The sequence below is a fragment of the Gossypium hirsutum genome, chromosome A05 (assembly GCF_007990345.1).
Source record: "Gossypium hirsutum isolate 1008001.06 chromosome A05, Gossypium_hirsutum_v2.1, whole genome shotgun sequence".
NCBI classification, from domain to species: domain Eukaryota; kingdom Viridiplantae; phylum Streptophyta; class Magnoliopsida; order Malvales; family Malvaceae; genus Gossypium; species Gossypium hirsutum.
The window spans coordinates 103,286,078-103,295,960 of NC_053428.1; the positions used below are offsets into that span (position 1 = coordinate 103,286,078).

Sequence of the window (9,883 nt, forward strand, 5' to 3'; positions counted from 1 at the left end):
AAAAATGACAGTTTTGGATAATTACCATGTAAATCAGCCCAAACATAATTTGTATTTTTTTTTAAGGTAAACTATTAAAATAGTTATTTTTATTTGTCTCATATTATATTTTAGTCACTTATATTTGAAATGTTATATTTTAGTTATTGTGTTGTAATATTTTAGTCACTGAGCATTAATTGTCGTTAACAATGTAACGGTAAGCTGACATGATATATTAAATCATCATTTTAAGTAAAAATTTTAGGTTAAATTATACAATTAGTCCTTATATTTTTTCGTTTTGAACAATTTTATTTTTTTCTTTTATGTTCTTTGAACTTTCCTCCTTTTTTTTCTTTATTTTCTATTATTCTCCTTCTTCCTCTGTTTTTCTCCTTTATCTATTTCTTTTAACGTAGTTTTTCTATATTTTTTATTTGTTCAAACTAGTCATTATACTTTTTTTTTGAACAATTTATTTTTTTATTTTTTTATTTCCTTTTTATTCTTCCCGTTTATTTTTCTCTCTTCTCATATTCTTCACTGTAGAAACATAATTTTTGCCACCAAATAAACCAAGTCCTTTTTAACATCCTCAAAGTATAGAGGGTGTGATTCAATGACGTGTCGGGTCAGGAAAATTAGAGAATTTTCGAAAATAGATTAAAAAGGAATTTGAGAGTAAAAGTATAGAAAGTAATTAGAGCTGATAGAAATTAGAAATATTTTCAGGATAGGAAAATTTGATTTGAGTTAATGACTAAATTGTAGGAAAATGAAAAGTAGTGGGGCAAAAATGTAAAATTTAAAAGTTACTTTAATAACATAGGAGTAGATGGAAAACAAGGAAGGATTAGGAAGAAATTTTACCAAATAAAATGTGATTCATGCATGGGAATTGTAAAGATGGTAGAGGTTAAAATAGTAATTAGAAAAGTAATATTTTTATGGATAATAATTTGGGGTAAATTGTAAAGATGAGAGGTTGAAGGATTAGGTAGCAATTTATCCATTTTTGAGTAAAAATCAAGAGATTTTTATTAGAAAGAGTGTAGAATAAGGAAGAAAAGATGAGAAAGTCTTCATCTTTCTCTTCCAAGAACATTCCAAGTTTCAAAAACCAATTTTGCAGCGAAAAGTTTGATGTGTTTAATTTGTTAGTAAATCGATAATTTATAATTTAAACATGACCGGTTATTAAATCAGTCTAGTTGTTTAACATTCATGCATGCAAATACTAAAAATACCCCAAAATCCAATCCCATGCCACAATTCATATAAAAATAATTACAGTCTCAAACAAATATAAAATTATAAAACTAATGATACTTATTTAGTAAAAACCGAGACGAGGCCTCCGAATGTTGAGTCCGAGCCTTAATCTTGCGGATTACCTGAAAGATGTTAAACTAATAGGGTGAGCTACTAAGCTTAGTGTGAAATCAATGAAAAATAAACAGTATACCAAAGACCGTAAAATCATTTATGAACACAGAAATATCAGATACAACAATACCACCAATCACCATATTATCAGAGTATACCATATCTCAGAATTTATGCACATGTACATGAATTTAAATGAAATTTTCCTACCCATCAATCCGCTGCACACCATATCAGAATGAGCTTTAGCTCATTGTGGTTAAACCATCAGTAATAAAAAATAATTGCAGTTATACTACCAATTAGATTTTATGGTTAAACCACCAGAACAGTGTTACGGATAAACTGCCAGAACAATATGCAAACAAATCGCCAAAACTCCGAACAAAACTCCAAAATTACGGATTTACCGTAATAACTCCAATAAATTACGGATATACTGTCAAAACTCCACATATCTTTTCTGTCTTTGATCAACCCAATCCCGATGCAATGCATAATGTCTTTTTTTTATTATCAAAATAGCATAATCAAATACGGTGCAGTATAAAAGCAAGTCATATCATGCAATCAATAATTTAGAATAATGGCATGTTTTACAATCATGCAAACAAAAGATACAAAAAATAACAACATGCTTATCAGGCATACAATGAGGCAAAAAGGTGGCCATGTAAGTAAACATAACCAACATTTCACAACCGGCTAATTAAACAACCACCTTTACATTCAGTCATGCCCCAAAATAGCCATCCTGTTTTTGGCTACCACAAGCATTATGGTTAGGACATACACAAATAACATTATTTAAGTTACACATATAAGGTTTACAAATAATTAAGTCCCACTATAACACCCTTAACCCGTATCCGCTGTCGAAATAGGGTTACGGAGCATTATCAGACTTATTTCATAATCAATCATACTTTTCACATACATTTTACAATTCCAAGTAAAAGTCATTCACAATCAATCATATAGTCCCTAATACGAGCCTACGAGACTCAAAACATGCATTAGAAGTGGTTCGGGACTAAACCGATAACTTAGGAAATTTATGGAAAACTAAGAATTTTTTTTCAAAATACAGGGGACACACGCCCATGTGGCCCGGCCGTGTGTCTCACACAACCAAAGACACGTCCGTGTCACAGGCCGTGTGGACATTCGAAATGGGATCACATGGTCGTGTCCCAGCTCATGTCCAACCCCGTGTAAATCTCTGACCTGGGTCACACGACCAATACACACACCCGTGTGACTAGCCCGTGTGCCCTTCGAAATGGCCATACACGCCCATGTACCAGGCCGTGTGTTAGGCCGTGCCAAAACTGTAAGGTATACTGACTTATGCCACACGGTCAAGTCACACGCCCGTGTGCTGGGCCATGTAGAGCATACTGACTTGGTTTCTAATTAAACACCAAGGGACATACACGGCTGAGACATACGCCCGTGTCTTTGCCCGTGTGGACAAAAATAGGCTATTTGCCAAGCCATTTTGCTCACCCAAATTTGCATTCACCTACACAAACCAAATGGAATATAACATGGCATAAATAGGCATTCCAACCAATGTCAATCAAATCTAATTGATGTTATTTCCATACCAAGAACTATAATGCTCATAACATCATGACTTGCCTCTACAAAAAATACCAATTTCACATTCATAATTTCACCTTAATGATTAACTTTATACATACATTATCTTGCTTAAAACCACAAGCATACTAATTTATAATTTCAACCATTTGGTATGCATAATGCCAATTCACAACAAGCATTACATAGCAATTATCAACCACATAACAAAAAGCTATTTGCACATATATATACATCACCAAATATACCAAAATAAGCCAATCCACATGGCTATACACATAACCAAACACTTAACGTTTACAATGCCAAATCAAATGGCTATAACCACTACCAACATAAATATCATATTAACCACAACTCCTATACATGCCATATAACCAAAATATAGCTTGATAGTGTAATAAGATCCCCGATGACTCCTAAATCCGAGCAAGCTTCGATAATCGCTATAAAACACGGAAAAGTAAACAGAGTAAGCTATAAAGCTTAGTAAATTTGTATAGTAATAAACTCAACTTACCATACATACACAATTATAAAGCTTAGAAGCTTCTTATGTGCATGCGTTCGGTAATAGGTGGTCACTTAAGGCCCGTACAAATAGACACCTGCACAAGTATAAATAGGCATCAATCACTTGCATCACTCACAAGAATATTCAACAAAGACAAATAACTAAAGGATTAGACACTTGACTCATACACTTATATCATATGAACACAAAACACACACGCATACATGCAACATTTACGAGCAATGACTTAAACATGCTACTACACACACACAGACACATATATATATATCTTAACATGCAACATGCTATAAAACATAACAACATAAATTGAACAACACACTACACACATATAATATGGACATATGACTTAAACTCATGCATAAACATAAATAACTCATACAACACATTAAATATAGTGTAAGATAAAATTTGGAGATTAAATTAAAATGTAACTTATTAAAATAAGAAAAATTCATTGAAATAGTTAGCCTAATAATCAATAAAGCCCATGAGATGTTTCATTTTGCACTTAAGCCCCTTGTGTTTGGGTCAATCTCGATATCTCCGAATGGCTTCATAACATGATGCGAGCGGAATCGCATCACCTCCCTAACATTAATAATGGTTAATTAATGACTTGATAAGTTACAAATAGGTTCCAAACGAGGCTTTGCTTGTAAAAGTTACAAAAGTATGTCACAAGTTAGCTCTATAGGAAAACTATCACGTAAAGAAATTATAAACTCAAACGATGGTTCAAATAAAAGTCTATTGGAAACTAGGGGCTCAAGTGATTCAAAGCAAACATATATCCTAAAAGCAAGGAACGCAAATAAAGCGGATTACAAAGAAGTAATCCAACGATAATTCAACTCGAATAAAGGTATATGTAGGAAGATGGAATGGTGTTAAGTCCACTAGAGGGACATAGATTTGTTTTAGCAGTCTCAATACGGGACTGACTGTGAATATGCCAGAATACCATGATATGAAGGAATCAGCGAACATATGCCACGAAATGGGAATTCAATTAGGAATGAGAAATAAATAGAAAGGCGGAGAATCCACTAGTATGACAGAAAGTCTAGGATGCACCACAGCATGACAGCTTGTCATAGGCTTGATTATGTAACAATTATTAATCGATCGATCTTCCAAAAAAGAAATATGAGAATTGTCTTAGAGTTTTCCATTCCGGATGTAACATGAACGTCTAAGCCAAACAAAGAATGGGATATTTATTCCTTTTCAGTTGAAATCCTTGGCAAGATAGGTTTTAGTTATGATTTATGAAGGTATGCAAAGAAACTCACTAAGTTTACTGAACTTGCCAAAGTTCGATTTGTGTTTTAAATGGTTCGCGGAATAAGGGCCTTGCGAGGAGGGACCAAGCCAGATTGAGTTAGATCAATGATCATTATCAGTATAATGGCATGCACATAGGAAAGGGTCTTGCCTCAGGGTCAAAATACTGTAACTAAATAATTCCTTAGAGTTAGGGGTTTTCGAGTTAGTAAACTATTATTTCAATTTAAGGTTTTGTTGTAAGAAATAATAATAATAAGTAATAAAGTCCGTTGCCAAAATAGTTAAGTTTTAAATTTATTGTTAGAACCAACCTGATTCAGTTGTGGCACTCTATACTCGCATTCGGCATTTAGTCGGTAAGGGTGTTACAAATTTAGTGGTATTAGATCATGATTTAGTCGGTCTTTTGGACCTAGGAATTGAAAATAGTACCCCTTAGGCACATGACGTTTGATTTGGCTAATCCCTTCGAGTCTTTATGATATAAAGTTATTATGTGCTGAATGTAGATATATTCACCTAAATTGGCAGATGGTGATGATACTTGAAATAGGCAAATCAAAAAAAGATACAAAGAGAATGTACTTAAGCAATACAGTGATTGAAAGGACAAATTTTTGGGAAAAAAATTTCATTAAAGAAAAGATACAACAGGAAATAAGTATTCTTATTTGCCAAGTGGGTTTGTCGCCTCAATAGTGTCTTCACTTCTTTTTGGCTAGCCCTTGAGAAGGAGTAGGAATGATTGAGCTAGATGCTTGAAAATAAGGAATGTAACACCCTCACCCGACCCGTTCATCGGATCCGAGTGTAGGCATCACAACGGGACTTGGTTATCATTTATTCTGTAATCTTATTAATTTAAAAGGAGTTGTGTTACTTATTAATAAATTTACAACCATGTCTAAATCTTTATGGCAAAGCTTACTATCCAGTCTCTAGACTCTTAGGAATCTAAATAAATACAACATTATCACCCCCTTAACGAAGTCCTTAAAAGTGACCCCTACCCTATGTGCATGACATTTTTCTTTGATGCCCCTTGGCTTATCACAATATAGCTCGGTCCCTCCTTAAGATTTTTGTTCCGAAAATCTTGCATCCATATGTCACATCGTTTGTAAGTTAAAATGAACTTAATGAGTTTCTTTATTAATAAATACATGCCCCACCCTGTCGGGGTTCAATTAAATAAATGATAATAGAAACAAAAACTCCCTAATCTTAAAACATGTCTCTTGAACCCTTGTAGCAGACCATCTTAATCTCAATCCTATCCACGAGTGAATAGCTCATTGAGCAAATTTCCATCCCACCATGTTATCATCCTTCATTTGGCCCTGACAATCATTATTAACATCTTACCATCTCTGTGAACTCTATTCTTTCCTTTACTTAAATTCTTCTTCCATTTATTCCCCATGTGGATTTTTTCTTTCCATATTCATGCCTTATTAATGTGGCATTCCAGCTTACCATTTCAAAGGCTTTTGGTAAGTATTCTTAATCTATTTAGTCTAGCAGACTCCGTCCTCATCTTAACCTTGTATGACTTATTCACCTTCTTTTCGTTAATATAACTAACCAGGTTTTACGCCATTCTGGCGGGCCACACTTTACTTGATTTAATTCGTGGCCAGATTACTTCCTTGTAATCTGCATTAATCATGTTACCTTTTCTCTTAAGCATAGTACAACCTTCTATTACAAACCGTCATGGCCTACAATATTTAGTCATTGTCACTATGTGACCATCTAGGTTCTCGAGTTTTCTTCCTTACCCTATGGTTCCTAAGGAACAAGCAATTTGGCTGATACCCTTACAGTAGTTTTTCCTTTAAAGAGGAATGGTCTTGGCAGATGACCTATCGTAATTCAATGTAACAGATTAAACTAGTTTTTGCACTTTAAAAGCTTGAACACTGGCATTTTGGTTAAGTTTTAATTACATTTTTGCAATTTTAGTTAAATCAAGTAAAGTGTGTAATTTGAGTCTTTTATTGACCTTAGAGGTCAAATGATGCCTAAGGGTAAGCTAATATACTTTGTGAGTATGCAAGAGACCATTAGAAGGTATGCTAACTTGATATTGGTTACTGTGTTACAACACGGAGCACTGAATATTGCAACATAAGGAGTAGAATAGAAGAATTTCAAGACTGCCTTCGGTGTTGCGACACAGCCTGACGATGTCGCGACACACTCTTGAAGACACCCTGAATATGAGCATACGACCTTCAATGTTGCAACATAGGACCTGGTGTGTCATGACATCACCTCTATAAGGGAAATAATTACAAGCTAAGGGCATTTTGGCCCGCACAATCAAACATTAAGCACGAGGACGACAATTGACCTAGGGTTAAGAACGACAATCACTCTAAAGTCTATAAATACGCTTATTTAACACATGTTATAAATAGTTTTTACATTGTATAATTTTCTTCCTCGTTTTAGTCTTTTAGTCTTTCTCTTTTCTTAGATTTTAGGTTTATTTTAGTTTTCATTCTTTTCATTATGAAAGAAATTAAATTTGTGATACGTGATCAAACTCTGTGAGGATTCAATATTTTCTATTAATAAAAATCAAGCTTCTTCTAAACCTTATATTCTTGAATTACTATTTATGTCTACTCTTTCTATCAAATTTATATTGTTTACAAGATCCATAAGGAACTAATCCTCCTATGGGAAATTAGCGAGTGGAGGTATGATCAATTAACTGTTTTGTAGGGTTCTCTTAACAGATCAACTGTCTAGAAAAGGAAGAACCTAAACCCTAAGCCTAACAACCCTAGGAAGTCATTAAGGTAAGAATTAACCCAAATTTGGTATAGCCTATTAGTGAACACCTTTACCCTGAATCGGTCTGGTCTGTGAGGTCGAGAGATAAGTAGTTCTTTCTAACTCATTATTCTAATGGAAGTTCGAAAGATCCTGTTGGAATATCAACTAGTTGATTGAACAAGAAAACCTGAATGGACAGTTGGTTACGAGTACCAAAACAAGCTAATTACCCCTGCTCAGATTTGACACATCCTGTTATTTGATTTCTCATTATTTCTTTATTTCTTTTCTTTTTCTTTTTATTATAATTAATAATTTTAAAAATCTTTCTTTTTATTCACTCATAATATAATTGACTTAAAGTACTAATTAGATCTATTTATGCTTAAATTAGAAATAATTTAGTGTTCGCCTCTCTTGGGTACGATCCTCGTAATACTCATCTACTCCGTTGTAACTATATTACAACCTAACCCATGCACTTATGGACACCGCTTTTCACATATTTTGTATAAGATTTCTACTCTGAACGTTGGTACGTCTGAAAGCGGTTAAGTTTTTGACGCCGTTTTCGAAAAGGCAACGTCAATAATTTGATTTTAATTTTTTCATATTGATAGAATCATTAGGAAATTCTTAGATTATAGATATGATTTTATTTTCGTATTTTTACTAATTTCTTCTCTTTGGGTTTAGTGTATGACTTTTAGTAAAGGAACACCTATAAAGCCAGTCACAGATCCAGAAAGAAACATTCGTAAGAATCGTCGACAACAACAATAGCAACAATAAATATAGAACCAACCACTTGCTGCAGGTAATTTACCATCACGAGTAAATCCAATATTTGATGAGGCTAACAATAAAAAGGAAGACCCACCACTACCACCACAACTACTCGCAAACATTAATATGGCGCGTATAAAAATGACTCTGAGGGAGTATGTGCTACCAAATATGGATATGGTTCAAAAGAGTATAACGAGGCCAACTATCATGGCTAATAACTTTGAGATCAAACCAGTTATGATCCAAATGATCTAAAATAATTTGTAATTTCGAGCAACGATGATAGAAAATTTGAGTCAGCATTTAAAACGGTTCCTCCAACTTTATGACACTTTCAAATATAATGGGGTCACTAATGGCGCTATTCATCTTCGATTATTCCCATTTTCATTAATTGATAACGCCTTTTCTTGGTTAGATTCACAGGCACCAGGATCTATCACGACATGGGACAAAATTACAGGAAAGTTTCTACAAAAGCTCTTCCCAATTAACAAGACAGTCTAGCTAATAAGGGAGGTTTTTATGTTTAAACAGTTAAAGGGAGAAAGTTTTTACGAAGCTTAGGAGCGCTTTATGACGCTGATTTAGAAATGCCTATATCATTGATTACCCAATTGATTACGACTGTATTTTTTTTTTTACAATGGGTTGGATGTATACGCAAGGTTAGGATCATATTGAGCGAATTGAGGTGGCTTAATGAATCAAATGTATGATGATGCGTACGAATTAATAGAAAATATGGCAATAAATTGCTATCAGTAGCCAACTAAACGATATACATACTGCTAGAGACCATCTACGGTGAAAGCTGTCTAGGAGGATGATAAATATCAACAGTTAGTGGATAGAATTTATTGCCTCCGGATATATTAACATCCAAAGTGTGAATACTGCAACTAGATATATAGATTTAAGGCAGTGTCCACAAGTATACGGGTCAGGTTGTAATATAGTTTTACAATGAAGTAGGTAAGTACTCCGAGGATCGTACCCAGGAGAAGTGAGTACTAAATTAAAGTTAAATTAAATGCAAATAGAATTAATTAGTAGTTTAAATAAATTATATTACAATAAAACATAAAGGAAAGACTTTTGGGGTTTTTATAAATAAAGAATTAAAAACTGTATAAATAAAATGGACTTCGGAAAACTAATTTCTAAATTCAATCAAATGAAGATATGGGTGATTAACTTGCTTTGGTGATCATAATTAATTCATATTTCATGTCTTTATTCAATAAACTAGTCGTTACCCTAGCAGGATCCTCCGATACGTCTACTAGAATAACGAGTCGACAAGACCTACCTATCTTTCAACCTCACAATCCAGATTGGTTCGGTGTTAAGGTGTTCACGGATAGGCCATACCAATTTTGGGTTAATTCTCATCTAAATAACTTCCTAGGGTTGTCAAGCCTAGGGTTTAAGTTCTTTCTTTTCCAAACAGTTGATCCGTTAAGAAATCCCTACATAGTAATCAGTTAATCACACCTCCGCTCACTAATC

General features: G+C 33.8%; 1 non-coding gene across 1 annotated transcript; it reads right to left on the minus strand.

Moving 5' to 3' along the window:
- Positions 1-8,876: 8,876 nt before the first annotated feature.
- Positions 8,877-8,982, minus strand: LOC121230056 (small nucleolar RNA R71). The gene has a single exon (XR_005928008.1). It is a non-coding gene; the product is annotated as a small nucleolar RNA R71 (small nucleolar RNA).
- Between the last annotated feature and the right edge of the window lie 901 nt (positions 8,983-9,883).